The sequence below is a fragment of the Physeter macrocephalus genome, chromosome 1, assembly GCF_002837175.3.
Source record: "Physeter macrocephalus isolate SW-GA chromosome 1, ASM283717v5, whole genome shotgun sequence".
Classification (NCBI taxonomy): domain Eukaryota; kingdom Metazoa; phylum Chordata; class Mammalia; order Artiodactyla; family Physeteridae; genus Physeter; species Physeter macrocephalus.
In genome coordinates, this window is record NC_041214.2 from 39,342,150 (window position 1) to 39,357,677 (window position 15,528).

Here is a 15,528-nt window from a genome sequence, read left to right on the forward strand (position 1 = left end):
GGAGAGGCCACAGCAGAGGGAGGCCCGCATACCACAAAAAAAAAAAAAAAAAAAAAAAAAATGGAATCTAAAAAGCAATACAAGTGCATCATGGTGTCAGCCCATCTGAAAAAAAAAAACAAGAGAGATGTCGCTCCGCCGTGGTTTCTAAGAGGGGATAATAAGTTGTTACGATTTCCAAAGTCCTTTCTACCCTCAACAGTAATTATTTAGACAGGATTTTACATTCAAAAAACACCTCTCAAAGTAGATGGTGGTACTTTTACAGGCCTCGTCTAAAAAGTCCTCGTTTATTCCTTTTTAGACCAAACCACAGGAACAGAGCGGTTCTTCCAGACTCAGAGTCATTTGAGACCAAAATGAAAACTGGCTGAACACTAAGAGCAGGGCCGCAGAAATTGGAAGCAGAATCCACGTGTATCGGAGCAAAGATCGTGGCTGCGGTTTGGAGAGAAAACGGAGAAATGTTAATATGATGTGCATACAAGGGTGGGCTGAGCTTCCAGGCGATTAAAAACAATGAATGTTCTCTGTTTATTTAGGCAGAATGGCATTCATGAAACGACTTTTTATCCACTCCCCAGACTTCAGCGGGAGATATTTTCCCTTTTGTGACTGAGCCTGGCTAAGTTCCCTCCTCTCTGGGGCACCGGTGCTGCCATCAGAACATATTTCACAAATATATTAACTGGTCAAGAATATCACAAACAGAAACGTGGTGGCCACTTCCTTTTTGAGATAAGAATTTCCGCTGGCTCAATCCATTCACAGGGTACCCAGCTTCCTACGGCAACTTGGCCAGCTCCAAAAAAACAAGATGAACAGTACAAAAGCAACGAGGCCGGGGAGGGAGGGAACAGGCTGATGAAGCGACAACCAGGCTATATTTGCAGTAATTAAAAAAAAAGTCTGGAAGGATGGATGAGAACAGGAAGGCTTACTTATGCCTTAATAAGAGAACATTAGTGTCCAAAGGGCCAGAGCAGACATGATTTATGTGCAATCTGCATGAACTGATTACTTGTAAAATACTCTGCTGTTCTGCAGATATAATAGCTGATATGCACAGAGGCCGCATATTTAACTGCTAAAAAGCAAGCAGCCTGGCATCCGCTGGGGCAAAGCAGAAGCAGACAGGGAGGCCCCTAAGTACTGGGGAACAGGTAACCTGGTGAGATAAGTACTGTCACTGCCAGAACAGAACTGGAAATAACCCAAAGGCTTACCAGTCACTCACTCCATCTTCCTCCATACAAAGGATTGAGCGTTTGGGGACCTCCAAGAAAAAAACCCTTCCTCAAAAATCTTCCCATTCTTGCTATCCTATTAAGTAAATTCTAGCATTAGAGAGTCATTCCTTTGAGAACACCCTACCTCGGCATCGCCTTTGAAACCGCAAATATCTCCCTGGGACAGGCAACAAACCAAGCTCCTGGTAGCCAGCTAACACTTTAGTATGATTTAATTTCTTCTCTCAAGGACAGGTTCCCGCACAGCATAAAAAAAGGAGGAGAGGATTATCAAGATGAGTAAGATAGTCTCAGACAAATTTGGGGTTGCAGGGAGGCATGCCAGCAAGTATTAGAAAAACTCCCAATTCATAACTTTGAATTTAAGGTTTTAATCAGACTATCCCAAACCTGAGGTCCAAGTTCACTCCAAAGGGCACTGTGCTTGTCTCACAGGACACAGTGAGACCCTGGGAAATCATCTATGTGATCAGACACCGTACCAGCCAGGTGCAAAACTGTAATATCGGTGAATCCTTGAGGTCTCAAATTTTAGGGCATGCAACCCTGGTTAAGCAACTGCTTCTAAAGCACAGTTCTCTCTGGGAAGGGAATCATGGTGAAGCCGTTGCCAGTCACCGAAAGCTTAGTGTGAATTTGTTCCTCTTACTCGTTCGTGTTAGGGCCCTACCTTGCTTGCTACTGGCACATTTGCTTTCCTCCTAGTTCCTTCCTGCATTCTTCCACCAACCCCACCCCTGTCAAAATAGGAAAGACTTTTACATCACTCCAAAAATGCTTGTTACAGTCCCTACTATGCTCAAACAAGTCACAAAATCTAGCTTACAAAAAGAAGGAAAACTAAGATATAATAGTGCCTTACATGATTATCTACATTTTGTAAACGTCACTGTTTCCAATGCGAGGTTCCCAAACCCTGGTTGTATTAGAATCCCACAAGAAGCTGGGGCAGAGGCTGGATATGGGCCTTGGAGGGCAGTGAGAGGTGGAGGAGGAGGAAAGGGTGAAGGGCACAGCCTCACCGGATGCCGGTAGATGCGGCTGGCGTAGCCAGCCTCACAGACATTCAGGGAGGATCTCTGGGGTCAACGTAGGGCAGAAGATAAATGGTAAGTGTGATGTTTTTTGAATGTGGCCCCCGAATCCTTTGACACTCCTGCCATCGAGAGGTGGGGCCTATGTCACCTCCCCTGAATCTGGGCTCCGTGACTGCTCGCTATAGAAAGTGTCAGATGAAGCAGTGCCAGCTTCTGGACCTGAGCCTTAAGAAACTGAGAGCATCCACTGCCTGACTCTTGGGACACCTGCTCTTGGAACCCAGCCACCATGCCATGAGGAAGCTCAAGCATCCCCGAAGAGAGGCCCATGTATGGAGGAATCCACAGCCAGCACCAACTCGCCAGCCATCGTGCCAGGGAGCTGCCTTGGAAGACGAGCCTCTGCCTCAGTCAAGCCACTGATACCATGTGGAGCAGAAATGAGCTGTTTCCACCAAGACCTGCCAAATCGGCAGATTCCTGAGCAAAATACACCACTGTTGGTGTTTTAGGCCTCTAAGTTTTGGCGTGATTCATCATACAATAGGTAACCTCTACATCAAGTTTGCTCCAAATGACCACAGACAGCTGCCTCCTTGGCCAAGCCTGCAGTCAGGGGCCCACTTCAGCCACTCACGCTGGGAGGACATCTGGGGAGTTTCCAGTTTGGGTCGATTCTTAAAAAAGTGGCTGTAAACATTCACGTAGAAGTTCTGATGTGGACATAAGTTTTCATTTCTCTAGGGCAATACCTAGGGGTGGGATTGCTGGGTTACACGGTAAGTACAGGATCCTGTTAATGAATAACACACTCAGGGTGGCCAGATGCTGACCCGCGAGAGGCACGGTGGAAGGTGAGACCCTCTGAGATTCCACGGATTTAGCTCCTCCACCCGCTGCTTACCCTGGGGCATCAGCTCACTGGGAGGGAATCATGACCAGCAGTGCTATTCGTGGCTATTTCTCCTTTCATTATTGTCTGTTTTTGTAAAGCACACTTGCTAAAAATCACCTGTGTGTGATGACATTTTTCCAGTACTTTCCTATGGTTCATCCAACTCCCATAGCTCTGCCCTTCCAAATTCCTATAGTCACTTCACATTGACACCTATGGAAACCAGGTTACTTGTTTTATGTGTGAGTTGATGGTTTCATCAGCTTTGATTATTTGACAGTCACACAGGAGGGTTTTTGCTTCTTTTTACGTCTTTATCGTCCCAAAAGACATCCCTGCACCCACGTGCGTGGGTCTCTCTAGCATCAAGGCATCAAGAAAAACCATCCAAGAGGTCTTCACAGGTAGAAGAAAGAGAGGAGGTCTTTCTCCACTCCTAGGGTGAGACAGTGGGAAAAGAGCCAAAATACCCTTACAGTTCTTCAGCAGAAACTGGCTAAACGTTATTAGGACTGGAGACAGACTAGGGAAGAAAATAAGGTAATCTCACTGGGGGTTTCTGAGACCCACTACAAGGAGAGGTCATTTGCAAATGACCTGGAAGCAAAGATTCCTCAACTGGTGACACTCTGGAAAAATCAATTCTTTCTGAATCAAGCCTAGAAGGAGGTGTGTCTTTGGTATATGTGGGCCCAGTTTCATGTAGGAACTGTCAGCTCCATGAGGGAGAGAATTCATGTTCCAAGTTCATGCATTCATTCATCCAATGCACATTTATTATGGCCTCTTTTGAGTCACGCCCTCAATTAGGAAATACAAAAATGGAAAGACCAGGTCCTACCCTCAAGGAGATCACAGGTGAAGGAGAAGAAAGACAATGAAGAAATACACGTGGTACAGTGAGGCTGGTTGTTCTAGAAGTCTGGGCGGGGTGCAGGGCATTCAGAGAAAACTGCTGTGATATAAAATAGAGGGCACATCCCCATAGACTTGGTTCCAGAAAAAGCTGATCAGCCATGGGGCATGATGTTCTGTGTCATTTTAAATGTTGAAATGCTTGAATTTTTATTTTAAAGTAGTTCTAATGTGGTTTTGAAATACTTCCCCAGATGCATGTAAAACACTGGAAAACCACTTCAAAAAGGATCACCTCTTTAAACAATTATTTTTCAGCTGGGGTTTAAAAAAATCCCTCAGTTTAAAGGTTTATTTTTACTATCAACTAGCATGCACACATTTAAATAATGGGGGCAATAAATGTAGTTATATTTTCAAATACAAATTAGTTTCATTAAGAGTGAGCCCTCATTTACCACACTTGCTGCTAATCTGAGGCAGACTGTAAAGCTAATTTTAACAACTGCCAACAGCTCATGACAAGCAACCAGAGATGGGGCAATTATACGCAACGATGCTGGATCAGCTGGCAAACTCATTCTTTATTTCTCCACTCAAATCCTATATTTAAAGACTTGAGTGTGTTTAGTACATCATTCAGGCACCCAAAGTAGGAACTGATGATCCAAATTAAGAAGTTTTTACATGATAAGAACATCTCTCTCCACCCAGAAATGTAATTGAAAACTTAAAAATCCAATCAGCTGTACGGATGGTGTCAAATCTTGATATCCTACAAACTAAGACAGAAACCCAAGGATAACTAAAACTGACCCATTGAAAGTATTCCTGATTCAATGCCAAGGAAAAGAACAATCTGTATGAAACGGGGTTATTTTATGGTGCTACTTTTTTTTAAGTGTCTGTGTATCTGTATATGAAAATCCACGTATTTTTTTTAACTGGCAGGTTAAATAAAGATATTCACAGAACTTTCCTCTGGGTCACAAGGTGATGGGAGACATTCTCTTTATGGTTTTCTATATTTTCAAGTTTTCTGTGTTGCATATGCATTACGTTTCCTAGTTAAGACAACAAGATGTATCACAGACAGCCTGCAAGATATCCCTCAATAATCCTCCCGTTCACCAGTGGTCCCCTCCTCTACTGAACAGGGCTGACCTGTGTAGTCAGTAGGATATGTCCCTGGGGGAAGCCCGCTGGCATACTGTAAGAACACTCTATTAACCCCGTGGAGAAGTCCCCAGGGCAGGGAACTGAGGCCTCCAACCAACAGCCACGACGAACTCAACACTCAAGTGGGAGCATCCCTCAGCTCCAGAACAGCCTTCAGCCTAGCCAGCATCTTGACCACAATCTCGTGAGAGACCCTGAGTCAGAACAACCCAGCTCAGCTGCTTCTGGATTTCTAACTCACAGAAGCCCTGCGGATAATAAACGTTCATTACTATTTGCGGTTGCCAAGTCTGGGGGTAATATGTCACACAGCAAGAGATAAGGCATACGAGGGGTATTTACATTATCAAAGGAAAACACTCGGTGGAGACTGATCCAGACCACCTTTCTTTCTGCTCTCCCACTAGCCTCCATCACAACCACCCTTAAATAAAACAGCCTCCCCTCAGAAGAACTTGCTACTCAAAGTGTGGTCCTCAGACCAGGAGCATGGGCACTCCCAGGCCTGCTTAATCAGAATCCACCTTTTCACACACGATTCATCAAAGTCTGAATCACAGTAAAGCTTGCGAAAGCCTGGACCATGGCGGTGGTTCTCAATCTTGGCTGCACCCTGGAATCACCTGGACAGCTGTTTTGATGTCCAGATGCCCAGGCATTTGGGGTGGGGCCCAAGCATCATTTTTAAGACACCCCCCAAGTGATTCTAACTGACATCCAGGATTGAGAATCAACGCCCTCAGAGCAAACCCTGTCTTTTCCCACTCCTGACCCTCTCCAATCTCCTAACACCCAGGCCGCAGGGGCCCAGGGTCTCTCTTAGGCCGCTTAGCCAGGGCTGAGAACCACAGTCTAGACAATGTGGTCTTGCTGATCCCCTTGGTTCCACCCCTGCATCACCTGAATCTCTCTGGACCTCATACCCTCCCTTCCCAGGCTCTCTGTTGTCGTCCCAAACACAAGTGCACCCCCAAATTTCTATCTCCAGCCTCCTTTTGCCTCTCTCTTCAAATTACTTTCACTACCAACCACCGCAAACATATGGATAAGGATAAAAAAAAATGAGACATCTCTGTACCCACTACCCTGATTTAACAAACGCTTATATTTTATTTGCTCACATCTTTTGTTTTTGTAGAAATACAACTTTTGGGGTGCAGCCCTCATTCCTGTCCCTTTGTCCCCTGTCTTTCTGTCCCTGCTCCTTATCATGTACACACCACATATAATACCCCGAACAATACAGGGCAAAGGTTCTGACACTTTCCAGGTCATGGCACCCCCAGTGTCCCTATACGTTTGTTCACAGCACCCCCAGGCTAAAAGCAATACCCACAGCTCAATTTATTAAGTAGTCAGGTCCAAACAAATTGATAATTATGTATAAACAACTTAGCAGCCTTTTGAAAGAACAGAATACACAAACTGAAAAAAAAATTTTTCCTGCACCCTTAAATTACCATAATTACTTACTACTGGGATGTGTGCATCCATTTGGCCCTGGGAAACTTCTCAAACCTCAGAATCACACTGGACACCACCACCCTCATCTCCTGTTCAACAATGATCTTAGCAACCACCCCAAATCCAGCTTTGCAAAGATATGACGTCATCAAAAGGAAGTGGTTGCCTTTGATGTTGATCCTGTGAACTACCTCGGGCTAGTTATGAGGGTGGCATCCAACATGCAAGTACCACTTGCTGCGGTGCCTTGGGGTGCCTTAGTACACAGTTTGGGAACCTCCAATACAGGGAGGCATGTAGGCTCAAAAAAGTTCCATAACTGCATCATCTCCCCCTTAGCTGTCAGATTCCCCTCCCAGCCTGACTGCTCTCCAACTCCAGCAGACATGCCCACGGACCCGTTCCAACATCTTCACCTGGAACTTTCCCGGCACTTCCAGATGAATTTGCCCCAAAGAGAACACAACATCCTGCCCCAAAAGCCTGTTCTTCCTCCTGGGTTTCTTGTGTGTATGTGTGTCCTTATGTAGATATCTACAGAGAGAGAAGTTGGGGCAGATTTGTTTTAAAGGACTTGGAGGCTGGCAAGTCCAAAATCTATAGCACAGGCCAGGAGGCCAAAGGCCCAGGGAAGAGGTGATGGTGCAGAGCTGAGCCCCAGGCCCATCTGGAGGCAGAACTCCTTCCTCCTCAGGAGACCTCAATCTTCTAAGTCCTCGGACTAGTTGGATGAGGCCGGCCCATATCCGCCCATATTCCAGAGGGTGATTCAAATGTTAATCACATCCTTAAAAATACCCCATGGCAACACCTAGACTGCTGTTTGACCAAAAACTGGGTACCCCCGCGGTAGCCAATTTGATACATAAAATTAACCATCACGCCCTCCTTCACTGAGCACTTAGTAGGTGCAAGGCACTGTTCCAAGTGCTGGGGATACCGAAGTGAAACAGAGACAAAGACCAAAACAAAACAAAACCAGAACAACCCCGCCCTCGTGAACCTTACTTTCAGGAGCAGACACATAAAATAATGAATGAAGTTCAAGTTCAAAAGTATGTCACATAAAGACAAGCAAGGCAGAGAGGAGTATTAGCAAGTACAGGGGAGGGCACAATTTTACAAAAAAACAGCGTGATCAGGGAAGGCCTCCCCCAGAAGGTGACGGCGAGCAGGATCCTGAGGAAGGTGCCAGGGCAAGCGCTGGGATGAGGGAGCAGGTGGCCACAAGTGCAAACAGGCCGGCATGCCCTGGACCTGCCCGGGGAGGGGGGCGGGCAGCCTGGGCGGCCGCGGTCAAGATGCTGGCTTTGTCCCCAGTGAGACGGGAGCCCTCGGAGGGTTTCGAGCCCCGAGGGAGACACGATCACTCTGACCCTGGGCACAGGGAGACTAGGAGGTGGTGCTGAGGTGTGAGCAGAGGTCAAATTCTGGATACGTTTTGTTTGTTTGTTTGCGGTACGCGGGCCTCTCACTGTCGCGGCCTCTCCCGTTGCGGAGCACAGGCTCCGGACGCGCAGGCTCATTGGCCATGGCTCAGGGGCCCAGCCGCTCCGCGGCATGTGGGATCTTCCTGGACCGGGGCACGAACCCGCGTCCCCTGCATCGGCAGGCGGACTCTCAACCACTGCGCCACCAGGGAAGCCCCTCTGGATACGTTTTGAAGGTAGGAAGTGAGATTTCTTAGTGGTTTGGAGACAGGGCATGAGAAGAAGAGGGCATACAAAGACCCCTCTCACGTTTGTGGCCTGAGCACCTGTAAAGCTGCAGCGGCCACCTCCCAAGACAGGGACGCCGTGGAAGGAGCAGTTGGGCCAAAGGAGACCGGAGTTTGTTCTGGATGCGAGAACTCCAACCAAGGGGAGGTGGGGTGGGCAGCCGGGTGGACCAGTCCACAGCTCAAGGGAGAGAGCTCTGGAGCTTTGGGTACCACCCCATCTTCCCATGGGACAGCAAACTTCTCGAAGGCAGTTACATCTTCATCCTCAGCAACAGCTACCCCAGTGCCCTGCCCCAAGAGATGCACAGTAACACCTACTCCGTCGACAGACTTCCGGAGAAGGAAAGGTGCCTATTATCTGGAAATGGATGGAAAGGGCCTTTGGAATATTTGCCTGTTGCTCTCAAGTTCGCCTTTTTAAAATCACAGCACAGGGGCTGGTGAGGCTCTGGAGCCAGAGTGCCTGGTTAAAGTCCCAGGGCCCCTACTTCCTAGCCAAGTGACGTCAAGGGAGCCACTTAACCTCAGGGTTCTCAACTATAAAATCGGGATGACCGCAGAATCCACTTGCAGGGTGAGGACGTAATAAGTTAATTTAACAGGGCTTAGAAGAGCTCAGGCACCTAGAAATGGCTGTCTAAATGATAACCATTATTAGTACTATTGCTAGTACTACTTGTTATCCATGATAAAGATCCCTGTTAACCTGCTATAATTACACCACACTGAAAGGGTGCTTATAAAGTGTCCCAAGACACTGGAAAAATCCCCAAAGACCTCTCTAAATTAAAGAAGTGTTTAAATGAACAGTCTGATTTCTCGTACTCTGCATTTCCAAAATCTTGTAATACACGATATGGTCACGTTCCATTAACCAGAGTCTGTGATTAACCTAATCTCTTCTCATCCGACTTTAATGGATAAGGTCTATTACAAAAATTTCTCCAAATCTGAGTAATTTGGGAGTCATTCCAAAAAACTTGAAGGTTCCTCAGAAGTATTTCCTCGGGGTGAAATACTAATCAGGGACTTCCAACACACACACACACACACACACACACACACACACACACACACAACACAAACACACAGCCACAAATGGAAGCTGATAATCCTTTGCAAAGAATAAACGCTGCCCATCCAGGGGGTCTGCCTATGGAACAACACAATGGGACAGTTCAGTTTTAAAAGCCAAAGAACGTTGTCAGTGAAGTGCAGCTGGCTTCCTGGTTGAAAAAGTGTGGAAACGTCCAATACAGCTTCATAAAGTAGCACGAGAGTTGGTGAGCATCAAACAAGCTGAGCAAACATAGCTGATGTTGACCTCCCAGCTCTGGGGGGGTCTGGGTTCCCCACTGACTCCCGTGGGCTGGCGCCCCTCTCCTTTGAACCGAGCCTGAGTAGTGGACACCCCCTAAATGGGACGCCCCTCCGTCACCATCCTGCACCATCAGACACGACGCTGCGGCCCCTCCACCGCTCCCTGCACCACAGGGGCAGGCCCGACCCAGGAAAACCCCCTAACGAAGCCCCCAGGTACCCCAAAGGATGTCTGCTCCACCTCAGTCTTGGCAGATAGCCATCACACATAGAATTGTGACCTGATTTTCTAGCTCTTTGGTTCTGGCCCCGCTGAGAGCGCTTTTTCTTCCTGAATTCAGCCCAGGTAGGGAGTAAGTCGCACAAATGCATATTTAAAAGCTGAACTGAATTCTTTGGAGAGCAAGGAAATTAACAGGGCCTCAAGCAGTGGCCATCGCTTGCCCGCTGTACCGATCTTTTCAGAGAAAGCATCTTGGTAAAATACACAACGATAATAACGAGAGCCCCTTTGGGGGCCCAAGAGAAAAGGGAAACTCAAATTTATGTCAAAAACTGGATGTGACAGGGAGGAAGGATCACACACACACACAAACCTTTTTATAAACATAAAAGAAATGTCTGGCTAAATTTATCTCTTTGTCAGTGAAAAACAGCCGAAGCTTTAGCCAAGAGTGTGGCCAATTCTTAAACTGAAGGACAAAAGAGAAATGCTTAGTATAGAGTAGCCCCATCAAACAGAACTTTCAACGAAGATGAAAATACATCTGCTCTGTCCAATTCACTCTCCAATAACCACATGTGGCTCTAGGGCTCTCGAAAGGTGGCCGGTGAGACTGGAACTGCGTTTTAAATTTTATTTCCTTTTAATTCATTGACATTTAAATGTAAATAGCCACATGTAGCCAGTGGCTACTGTAGTGGACAGCTCAGCGACAGACACTCAAACCAAACAGCTGGCAACGTCTTTCTTTCCCTACGATAAAATTACAATCATCACAACCAATAATATCTTAAATTGTCACCAAAATTAGTACCTCTACCCGGGCTCCAGGTGCCCCAAATCTCAGAAAGCCTGAAACAAAAAGGTAAAAGACTTAAGAAAGTGATTCCAGTGTGTCATTTGTTCCAACTTCCATCCCCCATCCAGCTTACATTTCTCTTCTACGACGGCTTCGTGTATTTGGAAATCTATGCTTGCAGATGGAATCTGCATTTGCGAAACAAGAAGGTCACAGTCTCTTCCCTTAATGTCCAGGAGACATGAAAATGTGAACTTGGGGCAAGTTCCCTAACCTCTCTAAGCTTCAGTTTCCTCAAGGCCAAAGTGCAGATAATAATAGTATCTGCCTCTCACGAGGATTAGATTCAGAGCACGCGTGTAAAGACCCTAACCATGCCTGGCAAAGAATGGGCGCCTGGCAAGGGGTAGCTATAATGATAATTTTGTTAACAGCAATAGTAAAATCTGTAATAAAATAAAAACAGTGCTACTAGAATGGAAGTTTACAGTTGGCAAAGTTTTCCTAACACTTTGAACCTGTTTCACAGGCTATAGTAAAGTGGCCTCTAGTAAAATACGTCTTGGGGTCCTGACATCTTGGCCATCCCTGTCAACCTCCAGACAGGCAGTCACCCAGATGGGTACCATGAGAATTATTCTGTGCCTCTACCCTGTGGCAGGCAATGTACTAGGCTTGCGGATGAAGGGAACAGTCCCCAAACATAGTCCAGTGTCTTAAGACTCTGTACCACTTGTCAGCTGACCTCAATGAGACACCTCGGCGAGATGTCAAAGCTTCATCCTGGGTCTCACATAAGCAGGAGGCTCTATGCCTACTTCCTGGATCAGCCAAAACCAGGTTTGGCTACAGGCCCACAGACGGGGACAAAGGTGCAAGGGGACCTGAGAGGGAACGGCCCATTTTCTCAGCCAGGACAATAAGAGGGGCGTTGACAGGCCATGTTTCTCACTGACAGGCCACATCACTTTAACAGGAAAGCTGTTCTAGCAGCCTTCAAAAAGCCAAATCTGACCTGCCTCACAAAGCAAACACAACCGCTTTCAACAGCCAGCTGCCTCAGCCGGTGAAATCCAACGGGAATCTCCACCAGATTCACAGCAACCAGACCAATACGCCAGAAATCCCCCAGGAGCTTCGAAGCAGAAGTTTAGTGGAATCCTTTGGGGTTTGGGGTTTATTTCTCTTTATGTAGAAAGCAGTCGATCTTCTTTCACAACCAAGGGGACTTTCCCCTATGGAATTCCCTTCTCTGAAGATCTCTAAAAATAAAATATTTGTCTGACTGTCACAATAACTTAAGAGTAAACCCATTTACTGGCAGAGTCAGGGATTTCTCCCAGCTCCTCCATCTATGAAAACAACATGGTCCAGACTGTCTCAGATGTTCCAATTTCTGGTTCCCTCGGGCCCCAGAAGAACACTGGTCTACCATGCTCTTGACTTTGGGCTAGGAAAATGAGTTGTTGTATCTGGAATCTCACATGTGTATTCTTTGCTGGCGGGAGTGTAAAATGGTATAACCATGTTGGGAGAAGGTCTGGCAGTCTCTTATAAGGTTCACATACATCTCTTTTACGACCCAGCAATTCCACTCCATTTACCCACAAGACATGACAACATATGTCCCTAGGAAGACTTGTACACAAATATTCACAGCAGCTTCATTCACAATATACCCCCCAAACCTGGAAATAACTCACGTGTCCATCAACAGGGGAATACATAAACAAACTGCGTTATAAATAGATACCGGACTATAATTCAGCAATAAAAAAAGACCGAATTACTGGTACGTAAAACACGGGTGAACCTCAAAAACATGCTGAGTGAAAGAAGCTTTACACAATACTGTGGAATTCCACTTATATGAAGTTCAAGACCAGGCTCAACTAACTTTGAGTGAGAAACAAAGGGTGAGGACAGGGACTGACTAGGAATGGAGATGAAGGAACTTTCTGGGGGTGATGGCAACATTACTTGATAGAGATGAGGGTTACACAGGTGTAGGCATCTGTCGAACCATCATGCAAATGTTACCCTCAAGGTCTGTGCATTTCACTATATGGAGATACGTATGTATGTAAAAATTCACCATATGTATAAATTTTACCTTAAGAAAATCATGAACATATATTGAACTCTAAATAATGAAATGTGTGCTGAAACGTTTAGAGGTGACCTGTACCAATGTCTGTCATTTAATTTAAAATGCATAAAACAAGAAGTTGCTTATGGATAGATAGAGGGATGACTAGATGGACGGATGTGTAATAAAGCCAATATTGTAAAATTATAGACTCTAGATACGGGTATTTGGGTCGTCACTGTTCTTGCAACTTTTCTATATTTTTTAAAAGGAGGTGGGTGGGGGAAAGAGTCACAGGGCCCTCTCCCTAGTCCGGAAATTAGAAATTTAGCAAAACACCCATGCCCACCAAGCCATGGGCCCACATAATTTCGATTCTGCTGAAAAGTTAAGACTGGAAGAACACAAGTAGCTTTACAGGAACTCACATCACTCATGCCAAAGATTTTCTGCCTGTTTCCCTACAGACAAAGCAATTATTTGAATGGAAGCCAAAAATTCCTGCTCAAGAGGGAGAAAAAGAACTCACTGACTCGTATTCCCAATGAATTCTCTTTCAGTTCCTGCACCAAATCTATTAGCTAACGGCACAACACCTCTCTTCCATTTACCCCACGTCCACGCAGCCAAAAGACAAACAAAGAAAAACCGACCCAGCGACTTGCTATACAAATGCAGCCAGAGGGGTGTCCTCCCTGCTGTCAGGCCAGAAACCCCACTTAAGGCAAAAGAGGATGCAGAGCTCCCTCTGAGGTTAAAGTGATTTCACTGAGGTTAGCACACACACGCACCAAAGAGCCCCAAACAGCTTGTTGCTTAACCCCTCTGTGGGGTTTGGTGACATCTGGGGTCACTTGAACTTGGTAGGGAATTCAGCTGTTCAGATGTACAAATTAGGAATCCCTGTGGCCAGGGACACGTGGGGTGCAGAGCAAGCCCTACGCACGGGCCCAGAGGTGGCTCACATTACTCCTGCCTTCCTTCCTGGCAGGGCCTCACTTATCCTGAGATGACACACGATGGCAGGGGCTGGAAGACGCCTCGCCTGACTGCGCCCACCATCTGAAAACAGCTGTACCAATTACAAGAAGGAAACCAGGTCGCTGGAGACCAGGGCAGTCACTCAAACATAGGAACTGGTGCCAGACTTTTTTTTTTTTTTTTTAATACTTTTTTGTTCTTAAACCCCCTAACAAACTCACTGACACCACCCAGCGTCCCTGGGGACCACCCACAACGACACAGGGCAGCCAGGCGCAAGCACCAGGGAGGCAGGGCGCCTGGGTTACTGCACCTTGGCCTCCACGCGGTTCTCGCTGCAAGAGACAGCGGCAGTCTAGGTGAAGGGCATGAGCCCTGGCGCGGAAGGGGGGTGTGCATGCCTGACAACGGGGCTTCCTGAAATAAACGCCGCCGCCACCCCGCCCTCACCCAGGTCCACCCTGGCGTCCCTTGGGCTTAGGAAAGTGGTGAGGACGAGGGAAGAAACCCCCTTTACAGAAGGGGAGATGCCCGTTTTCAGTGCCGGGGACTTCCCGCGCCCCGAGCCTCTGAGCCTCCCTTGGCCGCGGCGCTTCCTCTGAACGCGCGGCACGTCTGCTCCGCCCGTCCAGCACCGCTGCCCCGGGAACAAACGCACCTCCCGGGGCGCACGCAGAAGAGCAGCGAGAGCCGCCTCCACCCCAGCCCACCCCAGCCCACCCCGGCCTCGCGCCCTCCTGAACCTGGATTCCTGGGCCAGCTCCCGCCTGATCTTTGCCGAGGACCCCCTGCAGCAGTGTCCTACACCCACCTGTAGCCTCGAAGCTTCCCCTCTGCTTCCTTCCTAGGCGCCCCGAGCATGCGGAGCCCACGACCCTCAACAGACTGCTCTGGGGTGCCTCTCCCTATGGCTCGCCAGGGATGATATTTTTCCCCCCCAAAAAAGTTGGCCCAAGACCGCTGCGTCCCATGGATCGTGTCCCCGGCCCCATCCAATCCGGGCCGGGGTGCAGGGGACGGGGATGGCCCTCTGGCAGCCCCGGCGCCTGGGAAGCACGCCCAGCCTCGGCAACCTGCAGGGAGGCGCCCCGCCAGGCTCCCCCTGCCCGCCGGGTTCCCGCCCCGCCAGCGCCCGCCTCCATCCCGAATCCTGCAGGCGTCCACCTACCGTTCTGGACTAAGCCGAGGAGAAGGCGCGGGCGCGGGCTCCAAGAGACAGCGTGTTCCGTCCCGGGAGGAAAGTTTGTGCCATATAGAGGAGGCGGCGCGGGGAAGGCGTGGGCGCCAGGGGGTGGGGACGGGGCAGGCGGCGCGGCGTGCTCGTGTGTCCGTCCCTCCTGCGATCCGTGCGTCTGTCCCTCAGCGGAGCCCGCGGCCGCCGCGCTCCCGCTCGCTGCGCCCTGAGCCCGGCGCGCTCCGGCTCCAGCCCCGACGCGCCCCCGTCGCCGCCGCGCGTCCGCCGGCTACACTTCCTCTTCCTCTGAACTCATGTGCAAAATATGCTGCGCTGCGTCTTCGGGGGAGCCGCCGCAGGAGCAGCTGGCCAGCTCCGCGCCCCTCGCCCCGCGCCGCCGCCTCCAGGCGGCCGGCAACCTGCGCGCTGCACACGGCTTCCCCCCAGCCAGTGACCCTCGCCGCTCCACGGCGCAGAGGTCCGTGGCTCCCCCTCCCACACTCTCGACCCCTTGTAACCAAGGTTGCGTGCGTCAGGAGCGC

The 15,528-nt window shown here is 48.6% G+C and overlaps 1 protein-coding gene across 2 annotated transcripts in view; it reads right to left on the reverse strand.

Moving 5' to 3' along the window:
* The window catches only part of RFTN1 (raftlin, lipid raft linker 1), a 203,794-nt gene extending 188,543 nt beyond the window's left edge, over positions 1 to 15,251 (reverse strand). The window contains exon 1 of one of the 2 annotated variants that reach the window (XM_028490143.2): positions 14,624 to 14,730. The gene's annotated coding sequence lies outside the window, so the exon portion shown is untranslated. Of the gene's footprint in view, positions 1 to 14,623; positions 14,731 to 14,980 lie in introns of those variants that run through there. The other variant, XM_024115195.3, reaches the window with a different exon arrangement.
* Between the last annotated feature and the right edge of the window lie 277 nt (positions 15,252 to 15,528).